This window comes from Xenopus laevis, chromosome 5S (assembly GCF_017654675.1).
Source record: "Xenopus laevis strain J_2021 chromosome 5S, Xenopus_laevis_v10.1, whole genome shotgun sequence".
NCBI classification, from domain to species: domain Eukaryota; kingdom Metazoa; phylum Chordata; class Amphibia; order Anura; family Pipidae; genus Xenopus; species Xenopus laevis.
In genome coordinates, this window is record NC_054380.1 from 94,899,429 (window position 1) to 94,924,281 (window position 24,853).

The 24,853-nt window shown below is 38.8% G+C and overlaps 1 protein-coding gene across 6 annotated transcripts in view; it reads right to left on the reverse strand.

Moving 5' to 3' along the window:
- Positions 1-24,853, reverse strand: part of LOC108718087 (transcription factor Sox-2) — a 278,551-nt gene that overhangs the window by 234,739 nt on the left and 18,959 nt on the right. Inside the window, exon 1 of one of the 6 annotated variants that reach the window (XR_005961614.1) lies at positions 15,139-15,562. The exons of the other annotated variants lie outside the window; for them this stretch is intronic. The gene's annotated coding sequence lies outside the window, so the exon portion shown is untranslated. Of the gene's footprint in view, positions 1-15,138; positions 15,563-24,853 lie in introns of those variants that run through there. 6 annotated transcript variants of the gene reach the window in all.

Consider the following 24,853-nt stretch of genomic DNA (forward strand, 5'->3'; position numbering starts at 1 on the left):
ACCTCCTCCTCATCACTCATTATGTCCATCTCTATCGTGTTCTCTGCCAGAATTAAATCTGGTGTAAGGTCCTCATCTCCTTCATCTTCTTCTGGCAATAATGGTTGCGCATTACTCAGTTCAAGAAACTCATTGGAAAATAACTCCTCTGACCCCAGTGAAGAAGGGGCACCGGTGGTGGAGGAAGTGTTACGTGGGGTGGCCATAGCAGTGGAGGATGAGGAGGATGTTGTGGTAAAGTTAGAAACGGTAGAGGATGGGGTGTGCTGTGTAAGCCAGTCAACTACCTCTTCAGCATTTTGGGAGTTCAGGGTCATTGGCTTTTTAAAACTGGGCAATTTGCTAGGGCCACAGGATTGCATAGCAGCACGGCCCCTAGCACGGCCTCTGCGTGGCGGCCTGCCTTTGCCTGGCATTATTTTTAAAAAAACAACAACAACAACAAAAACTCAGTTGGTTTTTCTGGAAACGATAATACACACAGCTAGATGGCGGGTTGAAGAAAACACTGTGCAAATAATGCCTACAAGGCCAACGTATACACTACTACAGCGGTGGATACGGATTACGTAAAATATATGAATGCTGCTTGAAAAAAGTGACTCCGGTGTTTTTTCTGGAGACGGTAATATTATGGATATTTAGACAGAATGGGAACAAGGTCACACAGCTCGATGGCGGGTTGAAGAAAACAGTGTGCAAATAATGCCTACAAGGTCAACGTATACACTACTACAGCGGTGGATACGGATTACGTAAAATATATGAATGCTGCTTGAAAAAAAGTAACTCAAGTGGTTTTTCTAGAGACGATAATATTATCAATATTTAGACAAAATGTGAACAAGGTCACACAGCTCGATGGCGGGTTGAAGAAAACAGTGTGCAAATAATGCCTACAAGGTCAACGTATACACTACTACAGCGGTGGATACGGATTACGTAAAATATATGAATGCTGCTTGAAAAAAAGTAACTCAAGTGGTTTTTCTAGAGACGATAATATTATCAATATTTAGACAAAATGTGAACAAGCTCACACAGCTCGATGGCGGGTTGAAGAAAACACTGTGCAAATAATGCCTACAAGGCCAACGTATACACTACTACAGCGGTGGATACGGATTACGTAAAATATATGAATGCTGCTTGAAAAAAGTGACTCCGGTGTTTTTTCTGGAGACGGTAATATTATGGATATTTAGACAGAATGGGAACAAGGTCACACAGCTCGATGGCGGGTTGAAGAAAACAGTGTGCAAATAATGCCTACAAGGCCAACGTATACACTACTACAGCGGTGGATACGGATTACGTAAAATATATGAATGCTGCTTGAAAAAAGTGACTCCGGTGTTTTTTCTGGAGACGGTAATATTATGGATATTTAGACAGAATGGGAACAAGGTCACACAGCTCGATGGCGGGTTGAAGAAAACAGTGTGCAAATAATGCCTACAAGGCCAACGTATACACTACTACAGCGGTGGATACGGATTACGTAAAATATATGAATGCTGCTTGAAAAAAGTGACTCCGGTGTTTTTTCTGGAGACGGTAATATTATGGATATTTAGACAGAATGGGAACAAGGTCACACAGCTCGATGGCGGGTTGAAGAAAACAGTGTGCAAATAATGCCTACAAGGTCAACGTATACACTACTACAGCGGTGGATACGGATTACGTAAAATATATGAATGCTGCTTGAAAAAAAGTAACTCAAGTGGTTTTTCTAGAGACGATAATATTATCAATATTTAGACAAAATGTGAACAAGCTCACACAGCTCGATGGCGGGTTGAAGAAAACACTGTGCAAATAATGCCTACAAGGCCAACGTATACACTACTACAGCGGTGGATACGGATTACGTAAAATATATGAATGCTGCTTGAAAAAAGTGACTCCGGTGTTTTTTCTGGAGACGGTAATATTATGGATATTTAGACAGAATGGGAACAAGGTCACACAGCTCGATGGCGGGTTGAAGAAAACAGTGTGCAAATAATGCCTACAAGGCCAACGTATACACTACTACAGCGGTGGATACGGATTACGTAAAATATATGAATGCTGCTTGAAAAAAGTGACTCCGGTGTTTTTTCTGGAGACGGTAATATTATGGATATTTAGACAGAATGGGAACAAGGTCACACAGCTCGATGGCGGGTTGAAGAAAACAGTGTGCAAATAATGCCTACAAGGCCAACGTATACACTACTACAGCGGTGGATACGGATTACGTAAAATATATGAATGCTGCTTGAAAAAAGTGACTCCGGTGTTTTTTCTGGAGACGGTAATATTATGGATATTTAGACAGAATGGGAACAAGGTCACACAGCTCGATGGCGGGTTGAAGAAAACAGTGTGCAAATAATGCCTACAAGGCCAACGTATACACTACTACAGCGGTGGATACGGATTACGTAAAATATATTATGGCTGCTTGAAAAAAGTGACTCCGGTGTTTTTTCTGGAGACGGTAATATTATGGATATTTAGACAGAATGTGAACAAGGTCACACAGCTCGATGGCGGGTTGAAGAAAACAGTGTGCAAATAATGCCTACAGGGCAAATAATGCCTAAAAGGTCAACTTATACACTACTACAGCGGTAGTAAAATAAAAAAAAGTAAAATAAAAAAAAAATGAATATTAAAAAAAAAAATTAAAGTTGGTGCTGCTGAACTACTAGGAGCAGCAGATTAGCACACCAGTCCCACTCCCCAACACTGCTAGACTAATAGCACTGGGCTCTTATAGTAGTAGTAGTAGTAGTAGTAGTAAAACAACAAAAAAATAAATAAAAGCAGTCCTTACAAGGACTACTGTTATTGCAGCAGTCAGCAGATGAGATCAGAAGCAGGACAGCTGCCCACTGCAGCTACATACAGAGCACTGCAGTAGAAGGTAGATTACTAGCCAGCAAAGCTACCTAAGCTTAAATGTCCCTCAAACCCCTGCAGACTTCTGTCCCTCCAATAACAGAGCAGTATCAAAACGATTACTAGCCAGCAAACTTTCAACTGTCCCTGAAATCACTAACAGGCAGCAGCTCTCTCCCTACACTATCTCTTCAGCACACACAGGCAGAGTGAAAAAACGCTGCAGGGCTTCGGTTTTTATAGGGAAGGGGAGTGGTCCAGGGGAGAGCTTCCTGATTGGCTGCCATGTACCTGCTGGTCTGGGGTGAGAGGGCAAAAAAAAGCGCCAACAATGGCGAACCCAAAATGGCGAACGTCGCGCGACGTTCGCGAACTTCCGGCGAGCGCGAACACCCGATGTTCGCGCGAACAAGTTCGCCGGCGAACAGTTCGCGACATCTCTAATAACTATAAGAATGGGAAAATGTCTATTCCTGTTGTATTTGAATGATTTATATGACTTTAGTTATTTCATATTTAGAAATAGAATGTAACTTCTAAATATTCTAGCCTCTTTTGTAGCAGTTGTCCTATAAAGGCAATATAGTTAAATCCATGATTTTGGAGATTTGGTGGAATGTTTGGTTTTCAACAAATGCTTTGGCTGTATGTTGAACCATATTCAGATCTTTATTTGCTTATTACAGGTATGGGACCTGTTATCCAGAATGCTTGGGACCTGGGGTTTTCCGGATAACAGATCTTTCCGTAATTAGGGTCTTCATGCCTTAAGTCTACTAGAAATTCATTTAAACATTAAATAAACCCAATAGACTGGCTTTGCTTCCAATAAGGATTAATTATATCTTAGTTGGGATCAAGTACAAGCTAATGTTTTATTATTACCGAGAAAAAGGAAATCATTTTTAAATATTTGGATTATTTGGATAAAATGGAGTCTATGGGAGACAGCCATTCCGTAATTCGGAGCTTTCTGGATATCAGGTTTCCGGATAAGGGATCCTATACCTGTATTATTCTTTCAGTTGAAAACCTCAACGAAAAAAAATGGATCTTTTTAAATGAGTAAAGCATGTTTTAATTTTCATCGGTAATCAGTAGAATATTATGTGTTGAATAAAGTATTCAGCCTAAATGATTTGGCATGCTACAAACCAGGCAGTTATGGAATGTTTTTGCCTTTTGTAGAGTGACCAGTGGTTGGGTGTTCAAGATTGGGTGGTGTAGTGATCTAGGGTGTGGGCACTGGGTACAAGGCAGAACCATTCCTGGACTGCCGGCAGCCTGATACCATAGTACACCAGGCTGCATCTCTGATGTATGGATCTTTAATGCAAGGCCTTTTCAATTCACTAGTGATGGACGAATTTATTCGGCATGCGCAAATTGGCCGGCGTCAAAAAAACAGCCGCCGGAAGCAAAAATGGATGCCGGCATCAAAAACGAGACACCGGCAACGGTTTAGCGAGTTATTCACCGTTTCGTGAATTTCGCGATAAATTTGCTAATTTTTTGGCGAAGCGGCGCAAATTCGCCCATCACTACGAATTTATTCGGCAGCCGCAAATTCGCCGGCATCAAAAAAACTCCCACCGGCGGCAAAAATGGATGCCGGCATCAAAAATGAGACACCGTCGACGTTTTAGCAAATTATTCACCGTTTCGCGAATTTCGCTAATTTTTCTGCGAAGCGGCGCAAATTCGCCCATCACTACAATTCACAAATGTTATATTCTCCAATACTTGTGTGGTGTTTATGCAAATGGCCTGTAGATGTCTCTGTGCTCATACTTATACTGTGCATACTTCCTGGTAGCTGAAAAGTGAAAGCTGACTGTTGTGTAATGCCTGCATGACTCTGCTAATAAAGCACTGTTATACTCTACTCATCCTCGGCTACCCAAAACATAATAACTTGATGCAATAAAACCTTTGTGGGCAATTCCAGAATGAGTTTATTAAAGGATTTATTTTTTTTCTCTATCTGTTGAAAAATCTATTTAAACATGTTACTTGCTATCTAAAAGTAAAGCAGATGCTTGCTGTACTTCACACGCAGATCATTATCCTGAAAGTAAATGCTGCATTTTAAATATATATTTTTATGAAGAGCGATAATCAATGCACCCCTAAAATGTACAGCCTCGTAGTTCGCCTTTCTCATACAGGACTAAGGTCATGTTTTTCTAGAACAGCTTCAAAAGGAACGGTTTGTGGGGAAAAAAATGGATTGATCTGTTTTATTTCATTTCATTGCACCTCAGCGCACATCTTGGGCAGCGAGACAAGAAAGTAACTGCTTTATCAAGCTGATTATAAAGCTATCCCTGGATTGTCAGCAGGTGTTTCTGAAAAGAGTGATCAGTCACTATTCAGAGACACACACAGATGGCAATTTTCTATTGCACCTCTATGGCTGCCCTGCACACTGAGAGAAAAACATAGAGAATTACACGAGGAAGAAACATAGATGAAAACCAGAAGGAAAGGGAAAGGATGAGCAAACATACGAAAGAAATACATCTACAGGCGAAATGAAAGATCTCAAAGGGGGAGAGAAGATAATAACTAGTATTTTGTAAAGGAGTTACAAAGACATGCTTCGCAAAGACTGTAATTTTCTCTACAGTTGACATTACCTTCTTAGGATATTGTGTGTGTGTGTGTGTGTGTGTGTGTGTGTGTGTGTGTGTGTGTGTGTGTGTGTGTGTGTGTGTGTGTGTGTGTGTGTGTGTGTGTGTGTGTGTGTGTGTGTGTGTGTGTGTGTGTGTGTGTGTGTGTGTGTGTGTGTAGGTAGGCATTGGCAACACTTGTATATTAGATACATAAATGCCCATGATAGATTGATTATTCGAGAATTAACCTGCTTTCGTTGGTCAAGTGACCAATGACACATTGACCAATTAATAATGAAATTTTTAGATGCTCTACATAGTAATGATAGATAAACATGTAACTGGATGGATTTATCAGCCTGGGGCCATAGCAGGTTCAGGATATTTACCATGAGAGCTACCAAGTGTTTGGCTTCCAGCATACAGTGGCTGTAAGTCTGCAGAATTCCAGGAACAAAAATATTTAAATGGTACATATATATGTTAATATACAAATGAGGGATTTCACAATAGCTCAAGGGCTGCTGGGAGTTGCAGGTCAAGAAGGCTGAAGATGGAACATCCCTAATATGAAATTAGAACATCAATATTTCCTTAAAGAGTTCAATTACAATTGTTTATTTGTTTCTGTCCTATTTTCAGCATATAATGTCCATGCTTTAACCCTCTTAAAAAATGCATTGCCTGAAAGCAAAAGGTTCTCATAGTGATCACACATTGTATCATAGAGGAGAGCTGGGGAATTATGTGTATCTCTGCGGTGCTCACTCCTCTATTAGAAGAGCATCAACCATCTCATAAGTGAGGGTGTCCTCTTAGCCCGATTGCTGAAATATAACAATCAGTTCTGCTACAATAATAAAATGCTTCCAGAGGGGGCTACTAAATGCTCCATGTTTTGAAGTGAGAAAAATGATAGTTTAAATTAAATGTCAGCCAGCAAAGAGGAGTGTAGGGGTATTCCCTTAAAGTAACCCTTCAGATGAACAATGTTCTGCATCTTCCTGGAATTGCATTACACATTAAGTGCATGTTTGAAGTCAGCAGGGTGCCTGCCTAAGATGTTCTCAATGCCTAATTTGATACATATTATGCTATAAGCTGCTGCAAGTAGCTAGTAATGAAGTAAAAAAAAAAGAGCAAAAAAAAGATATGGATGAGCAAAATGGGAGCTCTTATGGATGGAGTGTTTTTAAATCAGGTGCATAATTTACAGACCACATGGAGAGTACATTACTAAATTGGACTTGCCGGCAGATAGAAAGGCAGCTTCTTTTAATAAGCACTTCTTCAACTTATTGCCTCTACAATTACTCACACCAAATTATCAGCAGCTGCTCAGTGTTTGGTGATTTATCAAGATATGGAATCACTTTAAATTCCAATCAACAAACCATTCAAGGACTTTTACCCACGTTGCACTCTGTGCGGTTTTACCTCCAAGGCTGTGTAGATGGTAAGCTCTGTGGGACATGTAGAAATCATTTTATACATGGTTATCAAAACAGATGATGTTTTGTGGCTTATACAATATCGTAAACAACAGTCAAGGTCATTTTTGTTTTACTGAACACGGATGTACGTATATTTACATGCTTCGACTTTTTGAAAAAGGGGTCTGTCAATGTAATGTTCAATCCATGAAATAGAATTCAGTTCACCATAAGAAGGTTAACAGTATGTGTGGTCTTTCAACACTACTGTCTTGGCTAAGCACCAGCCCTTCTAATGACCTGTTATCAGCCCCAGTAGGCTTTGGTGAAGAACTGCCAGCCAGCCATACAGTAGAACACAAATGCTTGCTTTAAACTAATCATTAGCAACTGGGGAGGGGGGCTTGTGTGGTTGGTCTCAGTCCTGGCACAAATTCCCTGTCCCGTTTTATAAATGTTCCTTATAAAACAGCTGATCCAGTTACAAACAAATAGACATGGATATGTTTTAATACACACCATCAAATTATAAATGCCTCTCTGTTTTATATGTACTTCCATTATTGACTACAATAGTGCAGTTTTCTCTTCTGCTTGTCTCAGTCTTACCATCCAGCCATCATATAAACTCAGCAGGGAAATGTGGATTAACCTTTTCATCAAGTGAGGTGAGGTCAACCAACTATCGAACAAGTTGGTAGTCAGGCATTTATATCTGTAGAATTCTTCATGGGATTGATGGTCAGATGTAATCCTGCAAAGATAACCATGGGGATAATAGACAGATCGTAATCTCTTGTGGGGGGGGGTGGAGTTCATATAGTTATACCTTTTTGGCTTGAAACTGACTTTCAAGCCCAAACTCTGAACATTATTTCAGCTGATTTCTTACATTTAAAGTATTATTTACACAGGTATGGGATCAGTTATCCGGTAACCCGTTATCCAGCAAGCTCCGAATTACTGAAAGGCCATCACCCTTAGGCTCCATTATAATCAAATAATCTAAATTTTTAAAAAAAACTATTTCCTATTCCTCTATAATAATAAAATAGTACATTGTACTTGATCCAAACTAGGATATATGTAATCCTTATTGGAAGCAAAACCAGCCTATTGGGTGTAATTAATGTTTACATGATTATGAGTATACTTAAGCTCTGAAGATCCAAATTATGGAAAGATCCGTTATATGGAAACCCCCAGGTCCCAAACATTTATGTTAACTGGCCCCATACCTGTATATCATTCCAATAGGGTGAAGAAAAATAATGGATGGTAATTATTGAATGTTTCTTGTTTGCAAGAGCCTACAAATCTAAATTGTGTATCTGCTGTATACATTTTAATAAACTGTAGATACAGCCATAAATGGATACTCTATAACCAGTGTCGCAGTGTCACAAATTCCTCAGTCTCTGCACTCCTCTCCTCCCACACACGTACCTCTCACTCTAGCGCGTGGATGCGCACCTCTTTCAAGCAATCGTCAGCAACAGGGAGGTAAGGAGAAGGAGTTGCAAGGAGCGGGTCTGGGTCGGTGGGGCCTAAAAGAGCCGGGACCCACCGGGTTTTTTCCCCGACATTCCGCCGGCCCAGTCCTGCCCTGTTTATAACAGACATATTTAAAATAGATTAATAACAGTGCTAAAGTCGATTCATTAGTATTTCAGGCCTACAAGTTATATCACTTGTGGTTAACAGTGTGTGCACTCAAAAAAATAACATGTTACAGGAAAACTATACCCTCCGAACAATGTAGGGGTCTATAAAAATATATTGCCTAAAACAGCTCATATGTAAAACCCTGCTTCATGTAAATAAACCATTTTCATAATAATTTACTTTTAGTTGGTAGTATATATTGGGTAATCATAAACAGAAAATTTGCCATTTTAAAAAATAAGGGCTTCCCCCTGGGGTCCTAGGAGCCAATTAACAGACAGAGTTAGGGTTGCCACCTTTTAGCCCAGTGGAGACCTGACGGAGGGGGCAGGGCAGTGACAGAGAGGGGTGTGGCTGTGATGCTGAGGGGTGGGCTGTGTCATTGGGGGCGTGGCTATGACATCGTGATTGGCAATTGGCCGATCGCCTTGTCAATCATAGGGAATCCTGCCTGGTTTTCCTTATTTGGAAAACCAGGAAGGCAGTTTTGACTGGGCAGCTTTTCAAATAACTGGGCTGTCTGGGTCAAAACCGGACAACCCTAGACAGAGTTCTGTCTTTTGCTTCCACAATTCTTCCTGTTACAGTCAGAGTTGCAGTATTTCTGGTCAGGTGATCTCTGAGACAGCACACAGGCCATCACGAAATGGTGGTTCAAGGCAAGAGATGTAAAAGGACAATATTTACTTAAATATAGATATACCAGTTTGGTAAGATTCTTTCATATGCCATTTAATTTGATATAAATTATCTGTTGCTTAAGTATTCATTTTGGGGGGCATAGTTTTCCTTTAAGGTTCTTGAAGGATGGAAATAGAAATATCGAATTATAACATTCAGTGTGTCCTTGTTATATTGTCTAAATTACCTTCTGCATCTAGGAATTCTATGGTATGCAGAACAGGTAGCTCATGGCCAGAAATAGTTGAGGGTTAGGCCGGTATATGTGCGCATGACCCACATAACTCACACTTACTGTTTTTAACAGAATGTATATTTTGGATTAACTGCTAAGAGTGTTGACTTAAAGGGGTCCTTCACCCAAAAACTATTTATTGCATAATGAAAGAAAAATAAATCTAACTTCCCTTTATACCTGAATTAAATCTTTTCAATGACTGTCAAGTTATTTGTAAATGTAATTGCTATTAGTGATGGGTGAATTTGCTCCGTTTCGCGAAACTGCGTCGGCGTCTTGTTTTTTACGCCAGCGTCCTTTTTGATGCCAGTGAATTTTCACAGCCGTTTCGTGAATTTATTTGCCAGCGGCAAATCGCGCAAATTCGCGCCTGGCGAATAAATTCGCCTATCACTGATTACTATTATAAGCAGAGTCTGATTTTATCCTTTTCTCTGCTCGTTGTTTGACTCAATGCAGCAGATCTCTTCCAGGTCAGAGACTGGAGCTAAGAAAATGTAAACAACCAGAAAGATACTGAATTAAACAGAGATAACTGATAAATATTGCTATAACAATTAAAAATGTGTAATTATTGTACAGTATATAGGAAATTTGCTTAAAATTTCTGTCTTTTACAAACATTTTGGTGGTGGCACCTTTTCAGCAAGTTATAAGCCCTGTCCTTAGTATAGACTATAGATATACTATGTGATCTTAATTCATTTAAAATGTTCCCTGAACCATGTGTATGTATGTTCTTGATCCTGCACAGTGGGATCTCATCGGAAGCTGACTTTAATTAAGGGAAAGATACTGTCACGGTCGGCACCCTAAATCCAGAACCAATGCTAAGCTCTTGCTGCCGCCTTTAAAAGCTGCCTTTCACCTCGGGAGGAGCCCTCGCTAATCGGATGCCGCCAGGTCTTAATAAGAGAGGTGCCAAGCGAAGGGTTCTGGACGAGCTAAGGGGCAAAACAGATAAGCAAAGTCTTTTGGGCAGAAGGTCACAGTACGTAGGCGTAGGCAGAAAGCGTAGTCAAATCAGGCCGGGTCGGGGCAGGGGAAGTACAAACGGAGTTAGACAGGCAAGGGTCAAACCAGGAGATCAATCAGAAGGGATACTGATACAGAAGAGTCGTTTACCAGGCTGGGTCAGGATTACAGAAGTTAGAATCGTCAAAACAGGCAGGTATCAGGAAACAATTTGCAGAACAGAAGCACCAGGAACTCAATACAGATGATCCTATAACGGGCCGTGAGAAACTGAATTATGGCCCTTTAAATACTTTTAAACTTTGCCAGCGCGCATGCGCCTACAAATAGGAAGGACTCTCGATGTGCATGCCCTAAGATACCGGCGAAGAGGAAGGAACAGAGCGGCGTGTCGGTATCTTAGGGGCGTGCACAGCGAGCGCAGACCATTGCACAATTCAAGTTTATCAGAAATACCAATTTTAAATTGCAGAGCAATGTTTGAACAAAAAAGTTATGGCCTTGCAGAATTGGAGTCCTGGGCTTCATTCTGAACAGGGTCCCCCCCCCACTCCACTTTTCATCCACGCGATTGGCTCCTGGTAAAAACTAACTCTAGAGTGTGCATGGTAGAGATCTTAATTGTAAATTAATTTGCAAAAAATCCCGACAGCTCCAATAACCCAAAGAAAACCATTAAGATGTTTGCCATCAAATAGGTGATTAATATATGCTACATTCCAACTGGTTGCTACAGGTTACTAGATCCATTGAAGAGTTTGTTACATTAGCCTCCTATGAATAAATAAAGAATAATTAGACAATCAAGTAATATTCCAAGATGTATTGAAGCAATTCTGAAGCTATAGCGTGGACTGGGGTTGATGATGGGCTTAGCTACACTACCTAAATATTTTTTAACGCAACATGCATACATACACACATACATACAGTATAATATTACTCATTACTATATAGTAACTAGCCTTTCAGTCAGTGAGTATTGTTCTTTTCTTTACCAAGATTGTGACCTTAGGCCCAATCACAACCCTGAGTTTTTTAGTTTAAAAAAAATGTGATTTGTGAATGGGGAAATTTTTTTTTTTTTTTTGCTTAACAAGTGAACCTTTTAAAATGCTTCATTTTCGTTTTTACTGAGATGCTTCAGGGAGACTACTTATCTTCAAGGTTGCCAGCTAACAATTAAATAAGACTAATTACTTAACACATCCAAGATATACACATTATTAAGAACAGGGCTGTCATGGTAATTTGCACCAAGTACTTTTTTTGCATGATTTTGCTCCATAAGACAGTTCTTTCCCATTGCCATCTTAAACCCTACCCCTCAAAAATCCCTTTCTGCCTGTACTTTCTGCAGTCCTGAAGCTTATGGCAAATTGATTTAAATGTCGCTAGTACAGTGGCCAGACAGTGGGAATTCTGGATATATTAAGGTGATTAGCACCACAAACCTAATTTAAATCTAATTTTGTTTTGCATATTGTATATGACTGAGCAGCTTTATATACAATTAAATAAACATACAGACGATGTATCTAATATTGCAATTAACTCTGATGCTAATAAGCAGTGGGGCAATTAAGTAAACATACCATATAAAGAATACAAACTGCAGCTTTGAATGTATTTACCCTGGTCAAATAAATAAATGAGACAAAATATTTCTGAAATCATGGAAGGGTGAAACTACGGCTTCACTTTACATTTCCATCTGCCAGGCAAAGCAGTATTTGTATTAGATAACTTCGATAGCATGGCAAGATTAAAATTCACCTCCTATACAAAAGAAAAGGAACTTAAAAGTAAGTTAGAAAGCTTAATTCACAAAATAGTTTAACTATGCACGTGAAATGATGTATGAATGTTTGACATTCCAATGGATCTACTTTCAAACTAAAGATGTTCCAATCAACACATAAGCCCTGTTTACTAAAAAAAATGTTTAGAATTGTATTTGTAAATATCAACTGTTTAATTTTATCTGTCTCTTCCCCCCAGCAATTAACAGTATTTTAAACATTTATAACCAGTATAGACTTTCATCCATAAATTATGCCTAAAATAATTTCAAGAGGTTGCCAATTCCACCGGGAAAAACTGAAATGTTTTCAGACGGGGTTGACTTTTCTTTTTTTGTTGTTGTTTTGTACTTGCCTACAGTGACATCTACTGGAAAAATCATGTAATATTGTAGCAGAAAGCACGCCGTTGGCCTTTTGGAGAAACACTGAATCAAGTAAGTCTTTATGTGAGTTAATGCACAGCTTCAGAATCAAACACAATGACAATGTAAAAGAATTCTAAATCTTGAACAAGAACATGGAATAATGTCCATATCAGGCCCTTAAGAAGACTAGTAAAAGCTATTTGAGACTAATAAATCTGTTAATTAGGGTTTACCTAGACTAGAGAGACCATAAATACAATGTAAGTTGGCACATAGCCATGCCTACCATAAGCAGAGATGTCAAATATCTCCTTAGTCAATGTTGTATATCTGCTTGGGAGTGTATAAACATTATGGCTGTACCTAGCAAACGTAACAAGAGGAAACCACCATTATTGGCTCCAGCATATAGCATAATGTTTTAATTAGAAATAAATGTGTGCCGTTTAATGAAGCATATTTAAACTGGATAACACAAAGAATATCTGTATAATAGAACTGTCCTCAGCTCAAGCAGTGAATATTTCTAGTTGTCAAAACACCAACACAGGTAGATAAAGGAGTTGCCAATAGTAGATTACTTACACATTCAGACCAACAAAAATATATTTATTCCCTTCGGTACAAAGGAAAACTAGAGAAATCTGATGTTTTTTTTCAAACAAGGAACATTTTATTCAATCAGTGCTAGCAAATACACGCAGTATATCCAAACCTTATCCCACAATAGCGGATTCAATCTTTCCTCTATGTCATGGACACGAATCAGGTTACATTGATCTCTGCTGCTTGATGATTTCTCTACAAACCCCAAGCAACGTGAGTTATTCATCTGCTTATTTTTTCTACCAATACACCTGTAAGGACAGCCTGAATACATGCACCGAGGTGAAGAGGAGATGAGAACTGACACTTGGGTCTGAACATTTTTCAATACATAAATTCATTTAAATTGAGACACAGAAAATAATTAGTTAATTATTTTGTATTTTTTGTTTTACTGTTCATGGTCACGGACATCATTATTAGCAGCAACCTATCAGCTTTAAGTCACAGTCGTTCATGGAAGCGCACTTATCAAGTGCTGAGAAAATGGGACAATATATTCCAAGTATAGAGGTTTCATTTGCTATGCAGTCTTATTTTTAAATGTTATAAACAAATATTGCTTCATAGCCAACACCTTTGTTTCTGTAAAAATGTTGTGCTTAAAATTTACAGAGATAGATCCGCAATGTACTTATTAACTGGCAGCATTTGTACTGTACAAACCATTGTTTAAAAAACAATAACACTGGCAATGTCAATGTCAATATCCAAGTTGCTTTATGTATATTAAACATTTGGAGTTCAGAACAAGACAATGAATGACTGAAGGCTGAATTACAGAGTGCTTCCAAAGCTGATGAGCTTAGGGGGACTCAAGAGCTCAAGAGATATACTATTTGCTAATAAAAATAGTATTTTTATTAGGAATTAGCCACATGTACACAAAAACTTTTTATTGTGAAGAGACTTACTATATATATATATATATATATATATATATATATATATATATATTATATATAGACAGAAGTTTATTTTGATTAATAAATGTTATTAATTTTAATATATAGTGAGGCGTGTCCAAAATATTTCTTATGAGCCTTCCTTTCATTGCTGGAAGTGCATAGTTAGCAGTGCAGGGCTGGACTGCCATACTACAGATGAAAACACAAGCTGGTTACAGGCTACAGCAGGACCATGCGGAATTAAAAGATCAGCACATGGATTAATCCGTTAAAAAGTGGATGTGTCTGGCACTCAGCCACCAGTGTTGTTTCTTAGTCCTGTCATTAGGAGGCAGTAAATGGTTCTCAAATGGAGACTATATTACTGCAGGGCAAAATAAAACACAGGCTTTTACGTTTCATCTGTACACTCCTATCTTCATTTAAATATGCTGCAAAAGAACATTTTCCCACTAACGGCCCACCCAGTGGAAACATCAGCCGCTTTTTTTGAAATGCTACAATTTAAACATGGTTATATTAAACAGCTTTTTTTTTAATCTTCTTAATGCTGGTTTTCTTTAGGTTTTGTATTACATTCTACATTGTCACATGTAAGAATTTTTATAAAGCTTTTGCAAGTATCAGAATAGTGTTAAATATGGTGCATAATTGATAATGATTTGATAAATTACCAGCTTTAAAAAATATACATTTTTAAAGAGAAAATCTGTTAATATTAACCGATAATATTAGGTTATCATTTGGTAATTTTATTGAAAACATATGTGTATTTGCTTATTTCAGTTTAACCTATTTAATTCCAAATATGCCACAGCCGGACTTGTTTCTTTTCATATGCAGAATGATTTCTATAAGCTCACCCCCCCCCCCTTTCAAACACACCCACTTCAAAATTTTGATTTCAAATCAAAACAGAGGAAAAAACACCCGATTCCCGTCCATCTTTACTTACTGTTACTGAGAATGATGCATGGTGAGAACTTCTCGAATAAGGCTTGAATATTCCACATGCTCCATCTTCCAGCCAATCAAGAAAATCAATGTGCAGAAAGGGAGTGTTGTGCATTAATAAGCTGCCTCTGCTTTCTATGTTCCATGTGATTTAAAAGAAATTAAAACGTGTAGCATGTCTGGGAATCAGCCCTGGCTACTCTGCAACTTTCGGTTGCACACAAGCAAAACCCAAATGAATGTCACTGATAAAAGTGCTTGCAGTCTATGTGATGCATGTCATTTTAGTAAAATCCACAGAATTTAGGTTACTGTTTAAATTCATTCATGGAAAAAATGCACACGAGTGTGCTCAGCCAAACACCCCGAGCAAGGCCCGGCTTTCAAATGTGTTTCAGTCTCTCCACACAAGCTGCTTTCATTGCATGCAGAGTCCCACCAAGGCCCGGCTTTAAAAGCTACCGATTCTTTTATCTTTAGCTTGGCTCACAAAAGAAGGGTATTTTGTAAATTACCAGCTCGTTCAGATCAACAAAAGGTACTTTCATAGAAAGCCCCATTTGATTTTTCTCAAATTTGATTACAAGGATGGAAAAAAGGAGAGGAAGTCAAAAAGAAAAACCCCAGATGGCTTTTCCATTCATCACACTGAATGAGCTTTATCTGTGCCTTTTGAAACTGTAGCTGTGGAAAAAGCATTTCTGTTGGCTTATAAAACTTGAGAAAAATTATTGGTTTGCCATTTCTCATGTAACTGCCATTGGGAACTGGATGAAAAGACTTAGGATCGCCCGCTTGGATCAAAATAATGGAGATTAGGTATTTCATTATAAATTACAGTGGGATATAGAGAAGGCTGTCATATTAATAGCAACCTACGCGTCTGTCAATAGAATCTATTCTGCTAGAGAGAGGGGCCAGGGGGGATTGGCTGCTGAACTGGTACATTGGACCTGATCGATTTTCTATCACCTGCGGTAGGCAAAAGAAAAGAAAAGGTGAGATCATGAAGAAGGGAAATCACTCACAAGAGACCAGTAACTTCTTTCTTTTCAATGTGCATGAGATTCCTTTAAAGCTAGATGTGGGTAAATAAAAGCAAGCATACAGATGGATAAATATCTGCTTAACATAACATCTTGATTTAGTTTTGTTCTAATTTAATCTTTACGTTTTTAACATAATATATAGAACGACTTGAGGCAGGGGTACAATTCTTTTCTTTGCCTGGCTATGCTGGGAGGTGCCATAAACATACAGTATAAAAGGAGTAACATTCCAAACTGAACCTGGAAATTCTTTTTCATACATTTTTTCACTCTTCATAAATAGTGACCTTTCAATAATATAGAAAACAAATATATACAGTACACACACACACACATATATATATATATATATATATATATATATATATATATATTTGCTATACATATATACCGCCCCACACACTATACCGATCTGTACTTCAAATAATATGTGGTGTCTCCACTGGCACCCACTGGGTATAATGATTAGTTGCCTAGCAACTGGGCAAATCTAGATATTGAATTTCAGTAGATCCAAAGAGGCAATAGAAATGGGAAGTTTAGGCTGATTGGAGTGAGTTCCAACAAGGCATTAGGTAATGTCTGGCCCTGGCCCAGCAGCATAGGCATGAAAAACAACTTAAAGCCTGAAGCCTTGAATTAGAAAGCTTGGACTGAAGTCTGAAGCAAATTCATCAGTCTAAGAAGTGAACAGACAGTGGAGGAGAAACTCTTCATTGAGTACCAAAGATAAGCTATGAACGAGGTCTTGAACAGCATGTTTACTAGTTAGATAATGTAACAGGGATTTCTCTGTATATTAAGACAGGTTCCTCGGCCTAAAATGACACATTCACAGCACAAAAGACCTAAAAAGCGATTTCTACCCTACTATTTAACCTTGTGGCTACCAGTCTGACAAGTCAAGTGTTTCTCTTTGCTGTGTTTTATTCAATATTGTAAGCAACCTCATTCTCAGTTGTGATTAGGCATACAGCAAAACACAAGTTTAAAATACAAAATAGGAAACTCATTTTTAGGGTTTTTGTGGGTCATAGTATTGTTTATACTGTGTCTTTTAAATTCTTATTTGGCCATTACATGCCTTGTGTCAAGTGGTACCACAAATACATTATCAAGAGTTGTAGATTACAAATGTATTTGGAATGAATTTACAATATGCATTTTGGTACGGTCTGACTCATGTGTAGTAGGGTAAAAGCAGAACTTTCATTTTACAAGCAGTGGAGTGGAGGACAGAAGACAGAAGAGGAAGCAGATTGCAATAAAAGAGCTTCTACAAAAATACCTGAGGCCATGCAGGAAAGACATTATCTAATGTCCATTGTAGGCAGCATTCAATCCAACGGGCATGTCACAGGTCTCAGCACACAGAATAAAAAAGCAAAGGCCCAGGGCAATAATGGTAAGGCACCACACAGTATGCAAAGTGCAGAAAAATGGCCAATTGTGGTCTTTTTCTGTCTGTATAAGCTCTTTCTTAAAGGGGACCGGTCACCCAAAAAATTTTTTTCCAAATCCTATTTTATCACATTAGTCAAGCAAAATAAACTTTTATGACACTATATAAATTATTTAAATCTTCTTTCCTTCTGTCTGGGAATGCATCATTATAGCAAGCAGGCAGGCACCATTTTGTGCACGCTGTTATAAAGGCAAGTCTTGCATCATCTCAAAGTCTTGTTTGTGCAAGAATGGAGGACCTGATGTCTATCCCCATGCACTGGCTACACAATAAAATGGTAAATAGAGAGGAGGAATGTGGGGAGTGCAGAGACATCTAGTAAGTGCTGAATGGAAAGTGAAAGTAATCGCCTGCTCCGCCTCTATGCCTAAGGCATAGAGTAGGCCCAAGCAATATTTGATTGACAGCTCATATTTTGAAATGAGTTTACAACAGCTATGAATGCTTTAATAAAAAAAAAAAAGAATTTGGATTTCATGTTTAATTTGAAAAAGACTTTTATTATACAGTTTTTTATGTCTGGGTGACAGGTCCGCTTTAAAGGGGACCTGTAACCCAGACATAAAATTCTGCATACCATAAACATAACTGTCTGTTTGCATAGGACAGAGGTAAAGAAGACGATGCAGTAACTATTTGTTTCTGGTCTGTCACAGTCTGCCTTTCAAATAAGGTTGTCACCTGTCCGGATTTCACCCGGACAGCCCGGTTTTTGGAAGGGCTGTCATGGTGAAAAGTGCCTGTCCGAATTTCCTAATTTGGAAATCAGGACTGGACATTGAAGTTAATGACATTGCGATCAGCCAATTACTGATTGCCACGTCATCAGCCCCACCCCACCATCATCTACCCCACCCCAATGTCATCCGTCCTGCCCCCCAGCATTTTTTCCCCCCAATTTCAAAGGTGGTAACCCTGCTTTCACAGCTGCACTGTCATCACCAGGGAGCTGCAGACCAGCATAATATCTGTAGCCAATGACAAAGTTAAGGACTGTAAGAGCACAAAACCCATTCCTGAGTCAGGTAACAACTACCTTGAGCTCTTGTGCTCCTAATGTCTGTATTAGTGATGTACGGGTCGACCCAATACCCTCGGGTCGGGCAGGCTAGGGTCGACCACACTTTTCACAGGCCCCCAGCCCAGCTGTCCCTCCCACAGTAATACAGTGGCTCCCAAAATTGCCATCAAAATTACCAAAAGTTCAACTCACTTGCATTTCTGACCAAATTAGGTACTGCAAGATTACATACCTGTGACAAAATATAAACCGAGTGGCATTTGTAAACTCTTTAACACTTGTATACAATCAGGGCTAAGCCTAGGGCGGCGAAACTTTAGGGGCGGCATGTCGCCCTGCCTCTAAACTACATTGGGAACTCCAAGTTCCCCTGCGCTATGGCGCATGCGCGTGGTCACAGAGGGGAGCTAGGACTCTTGAGACCTGGGAGTGCCAAGCAGGGAAGTCTGGTCTTGTATACAACTGTATACTTTGGGGGTGATCTCTAACATCACCCTCTCATTTTCTAATCACATAAGCACCATGGTAAAAATCTGTAATTTTTTTTTATTGCAGAATTGTCAAAAATCATCTCTTCCTCTCTCACACAATAGCTAAACACATATCTATAACCTCAAACTATACCATTTAAACTATTGCATTTTGCTACTAACTGACCTCCCACCTCCCCATTTCTTAAATTCTGCTACTAGAATACTCAATTTTTTTTGTTCTTTGAGCTACACTAGAGTTAAAGCTTCTCCATGTTTGGTCTGTGTGAGGTAGATAACTAGATTACTAGTATACTAACCCCTTCCTTTACCCATTGTTGTGATAGTTTATTATGCAACAAGATTATCTGTGCTCTGATAATTTAATTATATACTTCAAAACATACATGATTAAAACAATAGGCATCTTCAACAAAATCTCTAGTAATATGGCTAAAAATTGCTGTATGTTACATACTGAACTTATTGTACCAGCCTAAAATTTCAGCTTCTCAATAGCAGCAATGATCGAGGACTTCAAACTTGTCACAGGAGGTCACCATCTTGGAAAGTGTCTGCGACACTCACATGCTCAGTGGGCTCTGAGCAGCTGTTGAGAAGCTAAGCTTAGGGGTTGTTGCAAATTATCCTTCAGAAAATAAAGGTTTGTCTGTAATATAAGCTGATGCTACAGGGCTGATTATAAATTCTGATGCTAATTGCACTGGTTCCTGTGCTGCCATTTAGTAATTATCTGTATTAATTACTAATCAGCCTTATATTGTGACATTTCTATTCTATGTGTACTGTATATTGTGAGTGGGTCCCTAAGTGACAGCAGCACAGAGCATGTGCAGTAAATCAGCAGAAAAGAAGATGGGGAGCTACGGGGACATCTTTGGAGACACAGATATTTACTGCTAAAGGGCTGTGGTTGCCTTGGGCTGGTACAGAAGCCCAAAACATAATGTACAACATTTCTAGCTACTTCTTTAGTTAAGTTAGTAAAGTTGCTCCTTTAAGCAAACAACAGTTTACGTACTATAGTTTTCAAAGACTTTTAGTGCTCTGCACTTCACTACAGCTCTTCACTTGTGTCTCTATTTAGAGCTACCAAATGGTCAAACTACCCACTCCCACTTGACTCTTGCTACTTCTTACCTCTCAAATTCTATCCCAAAATGGGTTGGTTGAAAAGCTTCCCTCTGTCTCTTCAAAACTAAATTCAAAGACGGACCTAACCCAGCCATACACTACCAATAACATTGCACAAAAAGGAATTGCCATATGATTTTTGATAGATGCTTGTTAACATCCATGGAAGTGTTGAATCGGACTATAGCAGCCATACAATCCTTTTGCATCTTCCCTGATATCTGCTTGATTTTGGTCTATAACATTAGTAGTACAAACAAATGACCTTTCAGCAAATATTCCACCAAAGCCCCATGAGAGAAATATTGTTTTCTGTATGTGTTGGACTAGCTTAACTCTCAGAGATCTGCCCTACAATATGATTTAGTCTTGGCACTTAACAACCATTGCTCCAACCACTGTAAACGACAGCACTTCTTACCCTTATTTGTGTGTCCCCCCCCCCCTTTTTTGATATATGGGCCTATGGTCCTTCTCCTTGTGTCTCTTAAAGGAGAACTCAAGCTTAACTAAAGTAGGGCAGAAATTTTGTACGTTATGTTTCGGGATTTTATTCCAGTGTAAGGCAACCACAGCCCTATAGCAATAAAGATCTGTATCCAGTAGCTCCCCATCTTTTTCTGCTGATTCAATAAACTGCTGTCAGTTACTGAGCTTAGGGACTGACTCACTGAATATACAAATAAAATAGATATAAAGCAGAGACTGATAAGTAAATAATTATTGATACATGGCAGCTCAGAAACCAGCACAATTAACATCAGAATGTATTAATCAGCCCTGTAGCATCAATTAATTGACAGTCAAGCCTTTATTTAAAATTTTATAAAAGTGTTAAAAAATGTCACATCAATTTTTTAAAAGGAAGCTTGATAAAAAGCTTAGATGTTTAGGTAAAATATTTTAATCAGACAACTAAAATATAAATTAGTTGGCATATAATATACAAATACACATTCACGCATTACCAAAATTAGCCTGCAGATGCTGCCCAAGTTACCTGTAAAATAAAAGAATTACATGAAGTCACACTAGATACTGTGATTTCGGACTTGAGGGAATACAAGTGTAAGCCGGATAAGGATTGTGGACATTGCTGATATTTTCAGGAATCATATTTAGCTTACACTAGGTCAGTGCAAACATTATTAAAAGTGGGTAGTGGAGACATTTCTTCCACCCAGTGGCTTTAAAACAAGAGAAAGAGACCTAGCTCCCATTAAATCTTTTTAGTATTAAAAAAAAGAAAGTGTAAATAGCGGCATCATCCTCATATTGATTCAGCAGAATATGACTCTTAGGCGTACTTTTGCCAATAACAGTCAGATTAGACTTTGGCCTGGCCCACAGCTACTTGGGTGCCACCAGAACTTACTACATGAGAATCCAGTGACTCCCACAGGGTCAGACAAAGAAAGCAAACAGGTAAGGAAATAGCTGGTAAGGACAGAACTAGACTAGGCTGGGTCAGTGCCAGAAAACAACAGAAGAATTGTGAAAAACACAAACACAGGAACAAGCCAGGGTCAGAATCATGAAGTCTACATTAGGGACAAACCAGGGAAGCTGGTGCCAGGGAACAGCGGTAGCAGAAATCAGAACAATCAAGAAACGAATACATTTTACCTATAGCAGGCAGTGAGTGAGTGCAGAGCAGGGGGTTTTATAGACAGACTTACGGCTAACACTATGCACCTGTTGCCAGATTAAGAGCAGATGAAACAAGCCATGCCTACATGGAAATGCAAAGGTACCAAAAGGTCAGGACCTAGCAGGCCTGGACTGGGAGTCAAAATAGGCCCTGCCATTGCAAGTACAAAGAGGCCCAAATAGCCCCCTACCATCCCACTATATGGTAACTTTCTATGGAACCATACAGCAGCCCCTCTGGCATTTGCCAGAACCCACAGATTGCCAGTACGGGCCTGGAACCTAGCTGTCTGCTGATTTATAACAGACTACATAGAATCTATAGGTCACTCAACAGGTCCTCAACTTTTCCATCCTATGCCCATGATGCCCTTTGCATGCATGCTAATCCATGCATTTATAAAAACACAAAGGAAAGTTTGGATTCAGGAAACATGAAGTTACATAAGTTACATAATACACAATAACATGAGCAATAAAAGCCCTTAATGTTTAGAAAATCAAAAATAAATATCCTTACACTTTAATAGACTTTAACATTAGCCATCAAACCAGCTGAACCCCACAATCACCACACACGTGTGTGTATATATGTGTGTGTGTGTGTGTGTGTGTGTGTGTGTGTTGATCATAAAACATTTAAAGGTGCTTTTCTAATTATATCAACAGCAATTTGTAAAGTACTTGCTGTTAAGTTGGTTTATATGAAGGTCAGGATGAGCTGTAGGTATAGGACTATAAGGAAGGTACTGTATATTTAGGAATTGTTGTATATACTGAATAACCATGTGAATATGGTTTATGAAAACCTGGAGCAAGATTATTCATTATATAAATTGAATGGGAAACTGGTATAGCACAAAAAGAAATGAGTATACAAGCAATGGGTGGTAAGTTCCTAAACAGACCAGCATTTAACAAATTTGTAAGGCAGACATGAGAAGTACAAGGTTAAGGAAGGCTGCATGTATTTATTAATCTATAACCAGGCCAGGGATCAGAACCAGGAGATCAGGAAGGAAAGGACAAGGCAAGAAACCACTCATTTAGTTATTAAAGGAACAGTAACACCAAAAAATTTAAATCTTTTAAAGCAGGGGTGCCCAAAAGGTAGATTGGGATCAACCACTAGACCTTTAGCTGGTGATCAGTAGATCTCAAGACAATGTCAGCAAACAGCTTGTCTGAAATAGTTGTTTGTTAATTATAACAATATACATTTTCTCATCATCAATATTTAAATAATATTTTCCATGGAACGGAATGCTAACAATACTGTAGATCCTAATGGGACATCACCACTAGAGGTAGATCTCACATTAGTAAAATATTGACACTCTGTTCTAAAGTAATGAAACTATAATGTACTGTTGTGCTGTACTGGTAAAACTGGTGTTTTGCTTCAGAAATGCAACTGGAATTTATATAAACAAGCTTCTGTGTAGCAATGGAGGCAGCCATTCAATGCTGAAAAAGGAGAAATGGCACAGGATACACAGCAGATAACAGATAAGCTCTGTAGTAAACAATGAGATTCTTCAGAACTTATCTGTTATCTATTGCTCATCCTATTCTTGAATGGCTGCCCACATGGCTACACAGCAGCTTGCTTATATAAACTATAGTAGTCATTCTCAAGCAAACACACGCGTTTTACCAGTGCAGGACAACAATAAATTCTATTGTCATTCCTTTCAAATGCTTTCATTTTTGGTGTTACTGTTCCTTTAAAGTGATACTGACACTAAAAATTTTAATCTAAATGAAAAGTTACCTTTAGGTCATGGTGATAATTTTTCACCGATAGTTCTGCTTTTGTAAGTAATTGTTATTTGAAGTTCTGTTGTGTTTATACAAATGGCCTGTAGATGTCACTGTGCAAAGACTTATACTGTGCATACTTCATACAGCTTAAAAGTGAAAGTTAAAGTTACTGTTGTGTAATGGCTGCATGAGAGCCTGCTAATAAAGCACTGTTATACTCAACTCATCCTCGGCTACCCAAAGCATAACAAATTGACAATGAGATGGCTCTTCTACCTCTGCAGCAGCCTGCACCTTTTCTCCCAAACCCTGGTGAGCCTACCATACCTTTTACTGCTTGGATCCGTATGTTTGAAAATTACATTATTGCTGTTGACCAAGGGGAGATTTCTGCTGCTAGAAAGCATGCTTTACTTATTCAGTGCCTGGGAGCAGAGGGACAGCATATATTCTATTCATTACCATTAGCGGATGATACTTATGAAACTGCTCTTACTGCTTTAAAGAACTTTTTTGTGCCAAGAGTAAATGTGGTTGCTGAAAGATATAAATTCTGCCAACGTGGACAACGTAATGGCGAATCCACAGAACAATTTGTAGCAGCTTTGAGAGAGCTGGTTGTTACCTGTGAGTTTGGGAATCTAACAGATGAAATGCTAAGAGACCAAATAGTGGAAAAACAAACTCACCTCACATTAGAGGCTGCTCCTAGAGCAGGAATTAACCCTTGCAAAGACTATTACAGTTGCTAGCCAAATTGAAACAGCAGTGGCAGAGGCTAAAACTCTCAGTCAGGGAACTGCTGGGAATGTACAGATTGTGAATTCAGCACTGTGGCCTAATAATGCGCAGTCACGGGCAAAATACAGTGCTAAGGAAAGGGATTCACCTACACTGCAAAACCATACAGCAAAAACAAATAAAAAATACTGCTTTCACTGTGGTTCAACACCACACACTGCAAATCGTGTTACATGTCCTGCAAAAGCTTTACAGTGCCGCAAATGCAAAAAGGTAGGACATTTTGCTAAGATCTGACTTAGTTCTGCTAAAGATGTTCATGAAGTCACTACTACAAATGTCACACTATTAAGTGTGGATAAAGCTGGTACATTTATTCCAGACAAGTTTATATGCAATGT